The sequence below is a fragment of the Papaver somniferum genome, chromosome 7 (genome assembly GCF_003573695.1).
Source record: "Papaver somniferum cultivar HN1 chromosome 7, ASM357369v1, whole genome shotgun sequence".
Classification (NCBI taxonomy): Eukaryota; Viridiplantae; Streptophyta; class Magnoliopsida; order Ranunculales; family Papaveraceae; genus Papaver; species Papaver somniferum.
Genome location: NC_039364.1, coordinates 5,235,032 through 5,249,205, shown reverse-complemented (window position 1 = coordinate 5,249,205; position 14,174 = coordinate 5,235,032).

Here is a 14,174-nt window from a genome sequence, read left to right as displayed (position 1 = left end):
TTGTTGAGAGAGAAACAATCATGAGGAAGTACGAGTCGCTTCTATTCCAAGAAAATAAGACAAAGATCCAAGATCTTTAATTGCAAATTCTTGTTGAAGACGCGCAAGAGTGGATTTAATACCAGTGGAGTTAGATCCTGTAACAATAATATCATCGAGATACACCAACAGATAAATAGTACCGTTTGAACCATTGTAGATAAATAGAGATGAGTCACATTTTGAAGTGACAAACCCAATTTGTAAAAAAAAAAGTACTTAGCCGGTGGTACCATGCACAAGGAGCTTGTTTAAGACCATAGAGAGAACGATGCAACTTGCAAACATGTGTGGGAAACTGAGAATCAACATACCCTGGAGGTTGTTTCATGTAAACCTCTTCTTTAAGTTCATCATGCAAGAAAGCGTTCTGTACGTCAAGTTGATGAATAGGCCAATTGGAAGACAAGGCTAATGTAAGAATAATACGAATAGTACATGGTTTAACAACCGGACTAAACGTTTCAGAAAAGTCGATTCCCTCTTGTTGATTATAACCTTTAGCGACCAAGCGAGACTTACGACGTTCAATTTCTCCATTAGACTACTTGCATTTGACACGAAAAACCCATTTACACCCGATAACATTCATAGAAGGATGATATGGTACTAATGTCCATGTACCATTTCGAAGCAATGCATTGATCTCATCATCGGAGGAGACACGCCAATCTGGATCTTTATGAGCTTCTGAAATACAAGTAGGTTCGGGAAGAGAATCACATACCAGTGCATATTTTGAGGCACTAAGAGCTTTGTAAGAAGGTTTAAAAATTCCATCTTTTGCCCTAGTTACCATCGGATGAGTACCAAGAATAGACGTAGCATCGGAGCTTGGAGTTGAGGATGTAGTTGACACGGCAGTTGGTGCAAAACTGGAGACTCGTGCAGTGTCAGAGATTGACACAGAACTGGAGGCTGTTGCTGGGTCATAAAGGGATACATAACTCGAGCAGGTGGTTGTAGCTGTAGTAGTGGTGACATCTGGCGGCAAGTGTTGAATGATTGGAGCTGTAGTAGTGGTGATAGCTGGCGACAAGTGCTAGTGCGACATCAACAGTATCCAAAGGAATCAATGGGTCGTGACTGGAAGCAGCTGAACCCGACTGACTGGCAGAAGAGGACAAGGCACCTGAAACTGGCAGGAGTGTTTGACGACTATAATCTCCTTAGTGCATAGAAACTCCACTAACTGGTGATATAGGTGCAGTAACAGATCGAGGAGTAGAAACCAATGGTAATTAAACCGATATAGATGAAGAATTATTTACCTGAGAAGGAGTCAATGCCAGTGAAGGTGATGTGGAGGCAAAGGGAAAGGTAGTCTCATCAAAAACGACATGACGACTGACATAACTACGACCCGTAGGAATATGAAGACACTTGTATCCTTTTTGAGATGGAATATAACCAATAAACACACATGGAGAGGAAGGAGTCTTCATTTTGTGAGACCTATACGGACGTAAGTGAGGATAACATAAACAACCAAATATACGAAGAGAGGTGTAATCCAGTATAAGACCAAATAGAGCTTCATATGAAGATGAATTATTAATAGAGGTGGAAGGAACACGATTCATTAAATAACAAGCAGTGTAAAAAGAATCATACCAATACGAGGATGGTACAGAAGCCATATTTAGAATAGTAAGACCAGTTTCACGAATATGACGATGACGGCGTTCCACTAAACCATTTTGTTCATAAGTGTGTGGACATACCAAGTTTCTGAAGATGCGGAGTAAGTTTGCGATACTCTAGTGCATTATCAGATTGAAAATTTTGATTTTTCGATTAAAAAGATTTTCAACATGCTTTTGAAACAAAAAGAATATAGAAAAGACATCAGACTTTTGAGACATAGGAAACATCCAAATAAAACGATTAAAGGCATCAATAAAAATGATATAATATTTGTATCCTTCATTAGATAAAATATGAGAGGGTCCCCATACATCTGAGACAATCAAATCTAATGGAATCAAATAATTAGTTTTAATAGAATTAAAGGGTAACTTATGAATCCTATGTTCATGACAAGATGAACAAAACTTAATAGTCTGACTGGAAACCGGAAGTGAAAACTGAGAGACGACTTTACGAACTGTACGCATCATTGGATGTCCCAATATAGAGTACCATTCTTGTAAGCTAGCACGTTCACCTATGCAAACTTTAGGAGACTTATATGAATCATCAAGTTGATAGAGGCCACCCCTCCTACTGCCACGAATTAAAACCTTCTCGGTACATCGATACTTCACAAGACAAAAATTTGGATGAAATTCAAATAAAACATTATTATCAGTTGTAAGGAGAGAGACTGACAATAGGTTATGAGAAATTTGTGGTGCAAAGAGGACATTACGAAGCTGTAACTTACGGTTGGGAGTTCCGAAAACAAAAGATCCAACATTAGAAATTGGAATAGAAGAGCCATTACCCATTTGAATTTGATCAGGACCAGTGTACTCATCTGAAAACTGAAGACGAGAAATATCATTCGTTATATGATTTGTAGCACCACTGTAAGGAGTCCATAGAGGAGTTGGCAATAAACCAGTTTGAGCAGTATAGGCACGTGGTGCGGAAGCTGGTGGTTGACGACGCGGAGGATGAAAGATGCGATCAAACCGGTTCCAAAAGTCCGGAGCTTCATGATTTGGACGGCCACAAAGCTGACAGAGGATCTCCGACAGGTTGCGTTGTGATGGAGAAGCTGAATACCTATTGATGTTGGTTGGGAATCTGGACGAGTTCGTTGCAGTGTTGGGCCGAGCTGGTGCGGGAGTAGATTGGGTTGGGTCGGAGCTGTAAACTCCAGAGAATTGAGAGGAATTTGAAGAAGCATTCCGGGATGGAACAACAATGTTAGTAACAGGATGAGCATGCAATTTTTTGGCCTGATGCTCAATACGTAATTCAAAGGTTAGAAGAAAGGTAAGAAAATCTTCCACAATTAGAGAACTCATCATGGTAGTCAAGGATGTAAAAATTGCATCGTACGAACTGTCAAGGCCGGCGAGAAGACAGTGACCAAATTCTTTATCGGTAACCGTTGTATTGGAAGCAGAAAGACTATCCACTAAGTCTCGAGCATGATTGATATATTCTCGCATAGTTTTTGACCTTTTTTTAAGAGCACGTAGCCTACAGTGAAGATGATTAATTTGTGCATCATATTTGGAGGCATATTGAGCTTCAAGAGAGTCCCAAATAGCTTTGGAAGTTGTAAGACGATGAACATGTCTAAAAACAGAAGGTGTAAGAGATGAGAACAACCAACTTACTAGGATTTTATCCTGTTTTTCCAAGAGAGAAACGCCGGTGTAGGAGCTGCATCATCAACAGGAGATGCTGGACAAGGTTTCGCACCAGTAACATGACCATCTAGATCGTAACCCTGAAGATATAGCAAAAATTGAGCGCGCCATAAAGGATAATTGGTTTCATCCAACTTGACGGTGATTATATGATGAGGTTGAGAGAATTGGACAGAGGCCATTTTTGAAAGTAGAGAAGGAGAAGTTGATTTCATGATTGCAGAGGTTGTAGAAGTTCCAGTAGACATGGTTTTGGATTAAGAAAGAATAATCGAAGAAAATGGGTAAAAAGACCTAAACCTAGCTGATACCAAGGTAGAACTAATTAGGGTTTAGGTTTAAATTAAAGAAGAAGGTAATAAACATGAGAAGAGATAAACTGAAACAACTTGAGTTTCTATTGATTTTCAATGATACAATTATCGTACAGGACACATTATATATACACAGATTCACTTGAACTACAAGACATCTTATTTCCTAAAGATGAAGGATTTCTCAATATACATTGCACTATACGTGTCCAGCAGGGTAACGTGTGTTATTTCATACACGTACCATATGTAGTGTTAACAAAGCGCCGAAGCGGCATACATCATGGCCATCCTCGCTGTAATACTCAGATTAGTTGTTGTTGTCGTTTTACGTTTCAACTGTGAACTGTATATATTGAGCGACAAGGAAAAGCAAATGTGGATCAAGGGGGAACGTTTCAGTGTTCAAGTTAAGGATCTAGGTTGTTACTTTGACACTGTTACTGCTGCTATCGCAAGCTTTCCCACTCGAATACTGAGCATCTCTGATCATGTATTATTGTCGACGAAATTGGTGGAGAATGTCTTAAACTCTACAACGTTCAAACAAAACAACTCGAGGTGGTAGGATCATCCTCCTGTGGTTTTCCAAGTCGTGGCATTTTGGATCACCCCCAGGCCCCAGGCAATGGCATTGATGATGAATATTACGAAGAAGATGATATGTATTGCCCCTACTTGGATTATCAGCTACATGCTCAAGTTGGAAACACCAATACTCTGAAAACATTCAGTCATACGGGAAATACTAGAACTTCTGACAAGTACGATGAATGCATACATACAGTTTATGGTCTCAGAAGATTAGCTGCAGGGTGGGTGGATAATATATAATAAGAAAACTAGTAAATCATGCTTTCTTTTAGGTAGTTTTGTATTGTTATCATCTGACTTCAAATATGGAGGATCTAGGCTAGGAGTCTGGTCTATGGGGACTATTATCCTCAACACACTGCGGTTGATTTGATTTTGCATCTTTCTTTATGTTTGTTTTGTCATATAGGGAAGTGATAGAGATATCAGGGGCCACGTTTTGGTGATGGGTCCCACTAATTCTGTGAATATCGGTGCGAGATTTTTCTCTTGGTATCTCTATCATTTTCGCATCATATATGCTTGTTATTCTTGAAACCCGCCAAAAATAAAGAAAGAAAGAAAAGGAAAGAAAATATATATATATATTCTATCACAAAATTAACGTCTATTATACTTACACCCACAATGGCAACATTTGTACGTCTAGACGAATATGCACGGCTGTAAGCCCGTAACAGTTGTTTGCTCGAGTTGCACAAACCAAAAGTAAAATAACCAAAAGGATCTGTAAACCGTTTATAAAAATTACATTTGATACTTCTATCGACAACACCCCATATAGTATTCAGCTCGATCACGGAAGTGTTGAAGTTGTAAAGAGGATGAAATCCAAATATTCGATTCCGCAGTTCCATACACAAAATATTCGATTTTGCACGCTGATTTTCAGAGTGCATACGTGAAAGTCTCAGTGAATGGAAGGAGAAGATTGACACCTCGTATTCCAGATGAGTACTTCCATAATGTGATACTCTGGGCATTCACTGAAAATCATGGAAAGAACATTTACAGAAAATCCTTGAGCTACAGCTCAGATAATAAACAATTACTTCAAATCTTATAGAGATTTTGCAAATAAAAACCTGAACGATGATGGTCTGACAACACCGAATGTAGATCCATTGAGTGTACCATCCTGCTTCCCAATTTTGAAGCAGATACCTTTCTTGGTTTTACATTCAATGATGTTGATTTTTGGTGGTACTAAACCTTTGCCATCATTTGAATCTCTGGAGGGAGAAACATACCTGGTTCCTTCCATTGCCGGTGACGGATGCATAGATGTTAGAACAGTAAAAATAAAAACAGAGACATTGAATCACTTTTGGCATTCTTAGATCCCCAAAACTAGCATAGTTGTTGCATTGTTAGAATCAAAACCAGAACAATTGGCATTTTTCCTTTCATTATTTACTTAACAAGCTTTATGTGTAGGCTTACTATTAAATAATCTATTGTTAAATGAAATTCACAACTCCAAAAGATAATAATCTTTGCAAGGCTTATGGTTTTCACGTCAAAAACCGTGTAATGGAAAATGTAGAGAATATAATAGCATTTTGGGATCGAGTTCTTCGATCTTTTGTAAACTCGAATGGAAATGATCATGGAATAACAATTCACTGTCTATCAGAAAGCTAGAGATCATGCGGTTTAGTTGTTAACGATATTCAAAAACATTGAGAAACTTCAATGTGGATACGTAAGCTGCAATTTCTTGCATATGTTTTAGTTGTAAGGCGTGAATTTCCAATTCACAGAGGCTTACGAAATTATCTATGGATGTATCTATTTGTATTAAACTTGCATTGAGAAATGGATAAGTTTCTTTTGAATGGTAGTCGTAGTTCAAATATAAACAAAACTACGGCTGACATTTCAAAAGAAAAGTTTACTCAATGCATGTTTAATGCAAACAAATACATCCATAAATAACTTAATAATCCTTTGTGAATTTGCATTCACGCCCTGGGGCTAACATATTCAAAAAGTGCATCTTCTGTATCCGTATTGAAGTTCCTAACATTTTTTTGTAACATAGACAACTAAACCAAATGACCTCGAACCTTTCTGATAAATAGTATATCGTTCTTCCTTGATCATTAACCTTTCAGTTGACAAATATTGAAGAACTCGATCCTAGAATGCTGTTATGTTCTCTGCATTTCTCATTACACTTTCTTCGATACAAAAACAATAAGCCCTGCATCTCATTACACTTTCCTCGATACAAAAACAATAAGCCCTGCAAAGATCATTATCTTATGCAGTTGTGAAATTCATCTAGCAATTGAATAATTGAGGAAAAGGTGTGACAAAGAGGAAGATGATTGGACAGAAACACATATAAAGAGATGACACTTAAGTTTGTCTTGTAGATGATAAATACTTAAAGTTCTTTAAGTAGATGCAACATTCTTCCTAAAGACTAGAGATATATGCTAATAATTATGAAAGAAAAAATGGCAAATTGTTATGGCCTTGGGGATCTAAGAATGCAACAACTATGCTAGTTTTGCCAATCTAAGAATGCCAAAAGTGATTCAGTGTCTCATAATTTTACTTCCACCTGGTAACATGACAAAATTGAAGGTCAGAACAAGCCTTTGATACAGTGACAAAGGTATTATTGTTTACCAATCAAAGTTTCCAGTCGGCAACATTATTCAACATGAGCAACAAAATAAGTTTTTCTCCTGCATAATACAAACAACATTCAATGCTCCTGCATATAAACATTTTTGTGAGTAAGCAGAAATTGGTCCAACAAGCATCTTTATGGTCTATTTTGTCAACACAATCACACTTTGAATACATTGCAATCTACCTACTATTTCAACTTCTAGATATCAGTATAGACTGTATAGTCCATGTAATAACATATCGATGAGGCATTTCATCAAACCTTAGGCGGGTTTCAGATAAGTTAATTTAAATATTCAGAATATTGTATCCAATTTCTTCCTTTATAGTAGAGCTAAGAGTTAAAGAGTAGATCAATCAACCGAAATTGTGACAACATGTTACAGTAGAGCTAAGTTGACCCGCAATCTAACAAAAGTTGGATCTTGTAAAACCAAAGTTGCATAAAAATCATAAGTTTGATAGAGAATTACTTACTTAGAGAGGGTTTAACTTTATTTTTTTCATGTTGGTTGATTCATAAAGAGTTTTGTTCTTCAGCTTCTTCGACAATCGCTTAGGTTCTAGCGAGATTCTACTATGGTTGGAAATGTTCTACAACTTTGTTTGATGGAGTTTTGATATTATGTTTTCAAAACAAATATTTGACGATAAAAACTAGATAGAAAGTTCCGGTTCCCTTATCAAAACAGTTTTTAGAGGATTTTCCTGCTGAAGACCCGATCTGTCAAATAGAAAAGAGCGGCCACATCCGGAGCGTGAAGGGAGTTGGCTTGACGAATCACCTTCCGTCCCTTTGTCCCATAGTAATCCAAAGGGTGGTGTGAGCACACAAACCACGAGGGGGTCCGAACGCTCACAATCAATCATTATCATCTAAAGAGATTATGATGATGGTACCCTGGTGTTGATTCATTGGCTCAAAACCTTCGGGTTTATCATGGCCTCATCCAACAACTCCATGCATGGCGTTTGTGCATGGGATATAAATTTTAAGGAAAACAAAACATATAAGTAAACATGCACGGAGCTAAATGAATGTAAAGTGCTGAAATGTAAATAAGACCAAGGTTTACGTGGTTCAGCACTAAGGCCTACATCCACGGGGTTTGTTGTTTTACTATGTTCTTCACGGTTACACGAATAGTTGAATGACTTTTGGGGTTTACATGTTTCTCTCCTCTAAGGGATTAACTTACCCTTACTATTTCTCTCTCTTTCTCTCCTTCCCTTCCTGATATTTTCGATCCCCTTTCCTCTTGGTGGAGATTGGGTATTTATAAGGTTAGAACGTGGGACCCATCTCTGAAGACCGTTGGAACCTTATCTTCTTGTGTCTTTGCGTCCATCACGCGGAGGTCTGCGTTTGCCCCTTGATCCCGCAGAGGCATCCTCGCTCGTTCCACAGGTTGGTCGACACGTACACTGCTCAGAGTGTTTAATGTGGGTAGTTGAGGGGTCTGCTCGTGTCAGACAAGTGTCTTCTGCCCCTGTCAGTCCGTGTCAGCTAACTTTCTCTCCACCGTTGATCTTAGCTCCTCTTTTGGGGATGAGATAAAGTAACTCCTCGGGGTTTATTCGGTGTTTCATGACGCATCATGTTTTGATGTTTTGGCCTGCATGCTTTCCACGTACCTTTTTATATACACGTGTCTGATAGTGAGATATATGTGTACACATGTGGTACGCAAAGTACGCCGTCTTTGTTTACGACTCGGAAGATTATAGCTTTTTTCAAAGTATGAATCAGATATCAGCCAATATGATATTGTCAGATATTAAAGATCCACTGAACTTTTAAAAGCAGCCAATAGCCAGGGATAAAACAGGTGAAGACAGAGAAGAGAACATTGTACTTATGTTTAAGCAGTAACTTGTGATGGAAATGCACAAAATAAAAAACGTCAGAGCAATCCGCAAAGAAACATTAATGTCGGACCTTCTCAGGAATAATTTGGAGCTTGAGAATCTCAGAAGTACATTTGACAAACCTAGAGATACATGCTCAGAGTAAGAGGGTGAAGTTGTCGGTACTAGGTGCTCACTTGGTGACTCCATATTTGCTACGCTTTGGAATTGCATGCTGCTGTCATGAACACCAAGAAGGCATATTCCCACCTCCACCAAGTTGTCCTACACATGGTTGTCCTGAAAATACTAGGTCGTGGTCCATGCAAACACAAACTAGAATCATCCAGGTCGTCATTAATATTATCGCAACCAATGGATTTTACATAAGAATCTGAAATTTCAGGCGGTACTTGGTTCCTTCACATCGATATCACGGATGAGCAAGTGTTTCGATATATTCAAACCCTTCCATCCAAGCATCGGGATTAATATCATACATTTCCTTAAAATTCTTAGTTTTAAGGTCAAAGGATACCACCTTGTCCTTCCCTATCCATAATATCAACCTTGATGAATCTTCGCCTTCCTCAATAAGCAGCAGACGCAGTTTAAAACGAATGATAAAAACAGCTTTATCTAACATAATGCCAGGGTATACAGTTGTTAATGGACCAAGATCAACATTGAGATTCCATCCCGAATAGTCCATACGCATCTCCCAAATGTCATAACGGGGCATTTCGTCCTTGCGCATCTCTGTTGGAATATACTCACCGAGGATATCAAGGTGAGATATTCGGAAGACCAAGACCAAGTCAGTAGAAGATCTAGTCAAGTTTGTTATATCTAGGTTTACTGCTTTATCCTATAATCCTATCTAGGATTACTGCTTTATCCTATAATCCTATAAATAGGAATTATCATGTAAATGTATATCATCTCTGTAAGTTCTAGAGATCTCTAATACAATTCACCCTTATGGGTTTTATCAATGGATGTAGGTCAGATGGACTGAACCACTTTAATCTTCTGTGTGTTCTCTATTTCCCTCTTACCATTCATATTTTATGATGGTATCAGAGCAGGAAAAGATCCTTGCTTCCGCATCTATATTTTTCTTAGGTTGATGATGTTTTTCTTTTCCTAATTTGGTTTTTAGCGATCTCACCTAATTACTAGAAGAGTCTACATATTTAGATGAGTTTGTTTTTTTTCCCAGGCATCATCATTCTTTTGCTATCATCAAAATAAATCCTTGCTGCTAAAATGTATCCTGCACTCATTGAAGTATACTATGTGCCTACTAAAATCTTCCCTGGGATCCGTAGGCATTGCAATTTTCTTCATTAACTCGCAATCAATATCAAAATAATGGAGAATTGCCGACCACTGGTTGATCCAATGGACTGAACCATTCCAATACACACCAGAATGAGGTAAATAGAAAGGAAAGGGATCTCCTGCGTCTCTCCAAGAGTCTGTCTTAGAAGAGTAGATTTCTATATGATATATCTCTTTGCTGACATCTGTTTTGCAGACATAAACAGCTTCATAGTAACTTGATTTCGCAGGATCGAAAGCTATAGTGACACTAAAAACACGAGGGCCATCAGGTTTTCTTAATGGAGGTGAAGGAAGTGTTCTGCAACGCCTCATGGACATTGTACACGACATAAGGTGTGTCCAAACCACCATTCTGAATTTTACAAAGAACAAGACCATGGCAAGATTGCTCTAAATCTTAAATCGAGCTGCTATGTTTAACAGTAATTGGAGCATTGAATGGAACATAATCAATACCTCTCCGTTCATCCATGACCAGTGTTTCAAAATCTGATTCTGTCGTACCTAGTAGTGTTGTCAATCTTTTCTTCATAAACAGTGCAGGTGTAAAAAGACGGCGACTACGAATATTGTAGTTTCTTTCAAAGTATGGATCAGATATTAGGGTTAGCCATTGTTTCGATACGGTTTTGAATACAAACAAACATTTTGCTGGTAAACGATATAGAATGTCTATTAAGAGATTACTATTGTTGCCTATAATCGATGCTGATGCTGATGCTGTTGTTAAGCTTTTGTTGCACGAGTTTTTACTGGAAACTGAAAGCATCTTGATAGAAAGAAAAGTTTCTTACCTGAAGATCACGTCTATCGCTGAAAATTCATTGCATAAACCCTAATAATTTTTAATGCGCAAATACTGCCTTTTTAAAATAATTTTTAATGCGCAAATACTACCATTTTAAAAAGGAGGTAGTAGTATTTATGTCTCAAAAAATAACCCCATCTTCAGTGGCGCACGTGAAACCCACTTGCCTGTTACCGTGCATATAATATTATGGCCGGTTTCCATTTTCCGGGACCTGGTTGTCTTGGGAGCACCTCCCTGAGTATCAGAGTTCAATGGTAATGCGTAGAACATACGGATACTAAACCATATGAATGCTGTTCTCACTACAGATACATAGGGCTCAGCAGAAACTAAAATAAGCAACAGATTTATTTTCATATAAAAGATGAAACACGACGGTTAATAGAACAGGACAGTTTATCAAGAGTCAAGACAAATCTCAGAAGAGAGCCAATTAATAGTGCAACAGCAGGTTGTGCAACCTCGTCGTCCGCCCCATAAATTACCCGTAAGCCTTCGAACTGTGTACAGACTAGAATCTCAGCGCGTCTTCATTATCAATGTAATGATACAGGCTAGTAGCATCGGCGATATCATTGCTCATGTAACAGATGTCGAGTCGAACACTTGCAGATTTTGATTTCCCATAAAAGCAGCACTTTCTCCATGATTAGGATATTATTTACAGCAAACAAAGTAAGGAAACCTTGTACAATGCATAGGTAAAGAATTAAAAAATCACTAGTTGATCAAAAAACTAACCCATATTAAATACAATCAAGACTCAAGTGGAAAGCTCACAATCAAATTTGTCCAGAAGAACACGCACTGATCCTTTCCATTTTGTTCGTACGAGAAATACCAGGCACCCCAAAAACGGCACCCCGAAGACCCATTCTTGAATTTAGTGAGATTATTACTATGTGGACTAAAAGGAAGCCCAAATTTGTCAACATTTATAGCTAGAAATTCCTCCGTTACGGATTTGGATTTCTTATTTTACAATTTTAGATTTCTTATCTTACCATGATTATATTAACTTTAATAAAGATGAGACAATCGTGTGCTAAATTTTTAAAATAAATAAGAAATCAGAAGACCGGTTATTACATGGATAAATTTTTTGAGTAATGATCCTGATGACCTGAGTTTGTAACTCGTTAGCGCCAGATATTAAAGGCGATTGATGGCAGGTATGATATAGTCTTACATCGATTATCAACAATTCATTAGAAAAACTTGCCAAACTTCACACTTCACTCTTGTTAAATTTGCTTTTTTTTTTTGCATTACTCGCTGGATTGGAGTATATCCAAATTTATGAAACTTAAACCTACCCAAAATAGTGTGCTAAGAGGCGTCTAAAGTGCATAAAATTACTTCACTAACCTTCTCATATTACTAACTAAAAACTAGTCTTTTTTAGTTTTGATTCTAAACCTTTTCATTTCCTTCTCCCTTCTCCCTCTTTATCAACTCTAACAAGCAATTCTTCTCTCAATCTCCTTTATCGTCGTGTTTTCGAATGAAAAATTTCGTCAGTTGTTTGGTCGTCATGGTATTTCTTCAACTTCCGTGACGACTCTTTATGTTTATCTTTGATCGTCACAGACGAAGGATAAGTATCGTGACAATTTCTCATTTTTGTAAGTAACATTCACATAATCGTTACGTTAAGAATATCACGACCACGACAACTAACTAACAGGTAATGGACATGATAAAAAATTATTACCGTGGGATGTTTCAATTTCGCACCTTCATAGATGAAAATACCCATCTAGTCATCATGGTCAGTAACATTGGAGGATGCTGATTGTTGCCTGGTCGTCATTATATAACACTGTGACCGTGACGATCAAAGGTGCTTAAATTTCACACCTTCCTGGATGAAAACATCCCACTAATCTTCATGGTATAATATTTTTAGCATAACGAATAAATAAAGCATGACGATATTTTTAAGTCCCTGTGAAAGATCGTGATTTTTTTTTAATACCAACCCGCCGATTTGTTGTTGTCAGCGTGCTATTTGTTAGGCGAGCATCACGCCTTTTCATTCATAGAAAAATCTGAAATTGTTAATTTCTTAGTTAATTTGAAAAATTAAACCAACAAATCCTGTGTAAGTCAATCTTTAGAGTGTTTGATAGCATCATTTATTTTCGTTATAAAATTCTCAAAAACAATTTTTCCCAAAATCTTCCAATCAAATTCATAAATACTTGATTCTATAACCAATAACTCAATTAATTGATCTAACTATATTAACTAATCTAAATTAGTTGATTAATGCTAATTAAACATGGGCAGTTTAGCCATTACTAAATATGTATGGTTAACGGATTCTTAGATTTTACTTCCAGAGGACTTTATTTTGTTTTATTATCTAGCTCCTATTAGTTTGGTCATACCTTAATCCGGAGAGTTTGGTATCCAACAAGTATTGTTCATTTATTAAACCCCCATCTATTGTTACAGGTAATAAAACTTACAAGGTTGTTTAGATATTCTTTAAGAAGCAGACATAAGGAGTAATAACATTTTGCTTTAAAAAAAATAGCTATTTTGCTTCTAAAAATCATTCTGAAATTGTGTACCCTAACTAACTTACGATATTTTTACTTTTAGAAATCAAAAAACAATTTCTGGATACATGTATCCACACAGCTTATTAGGATTCTTGTGATTGTTAATGTCTTTTTCATTGGGGCTCTTTTTAGGCCAGGGTTGATTAAATATTTTAGGGCTTTCCCTATATGTGGGCTACTCACAAGTGTCTGTAACTTGGAAGTAGCATTTTTACTGGGTCTTACTTCTTAGACTCTTAGTACTTACTAATTTCTAACTATATACTATATTTTTTCCAATAAAAAAAGAAAGGAAAAAAATACTAGTCGACTTGTGTGTACTCACACTGATCACATGGCTGCTGCTCAAATTGTATACACTAAAAGTATATTTACCAAAAAGTCATAAAATCTTCTTATACAACAATTCAACAAACAACCTTCACAAATTAGTACAACTGAACCGACTCACTTTCATAGAGACGGGATGGGAAAGAAGACCACTTTCACACAAGTTGTATGAATACAACAAATACCCAACCCAACTGCTCCAGTTGTGTACACAAAGTCATACAACAACAAAAAGTCAGTAGGACTTCTTCTCCAAATTAATACAACCAATCATATTCATCCACGTCACCAATTCAAAGGATAGATAACAACCGCTGGTTTTCAATTCAAACCGCAAGACTCTTCTCCT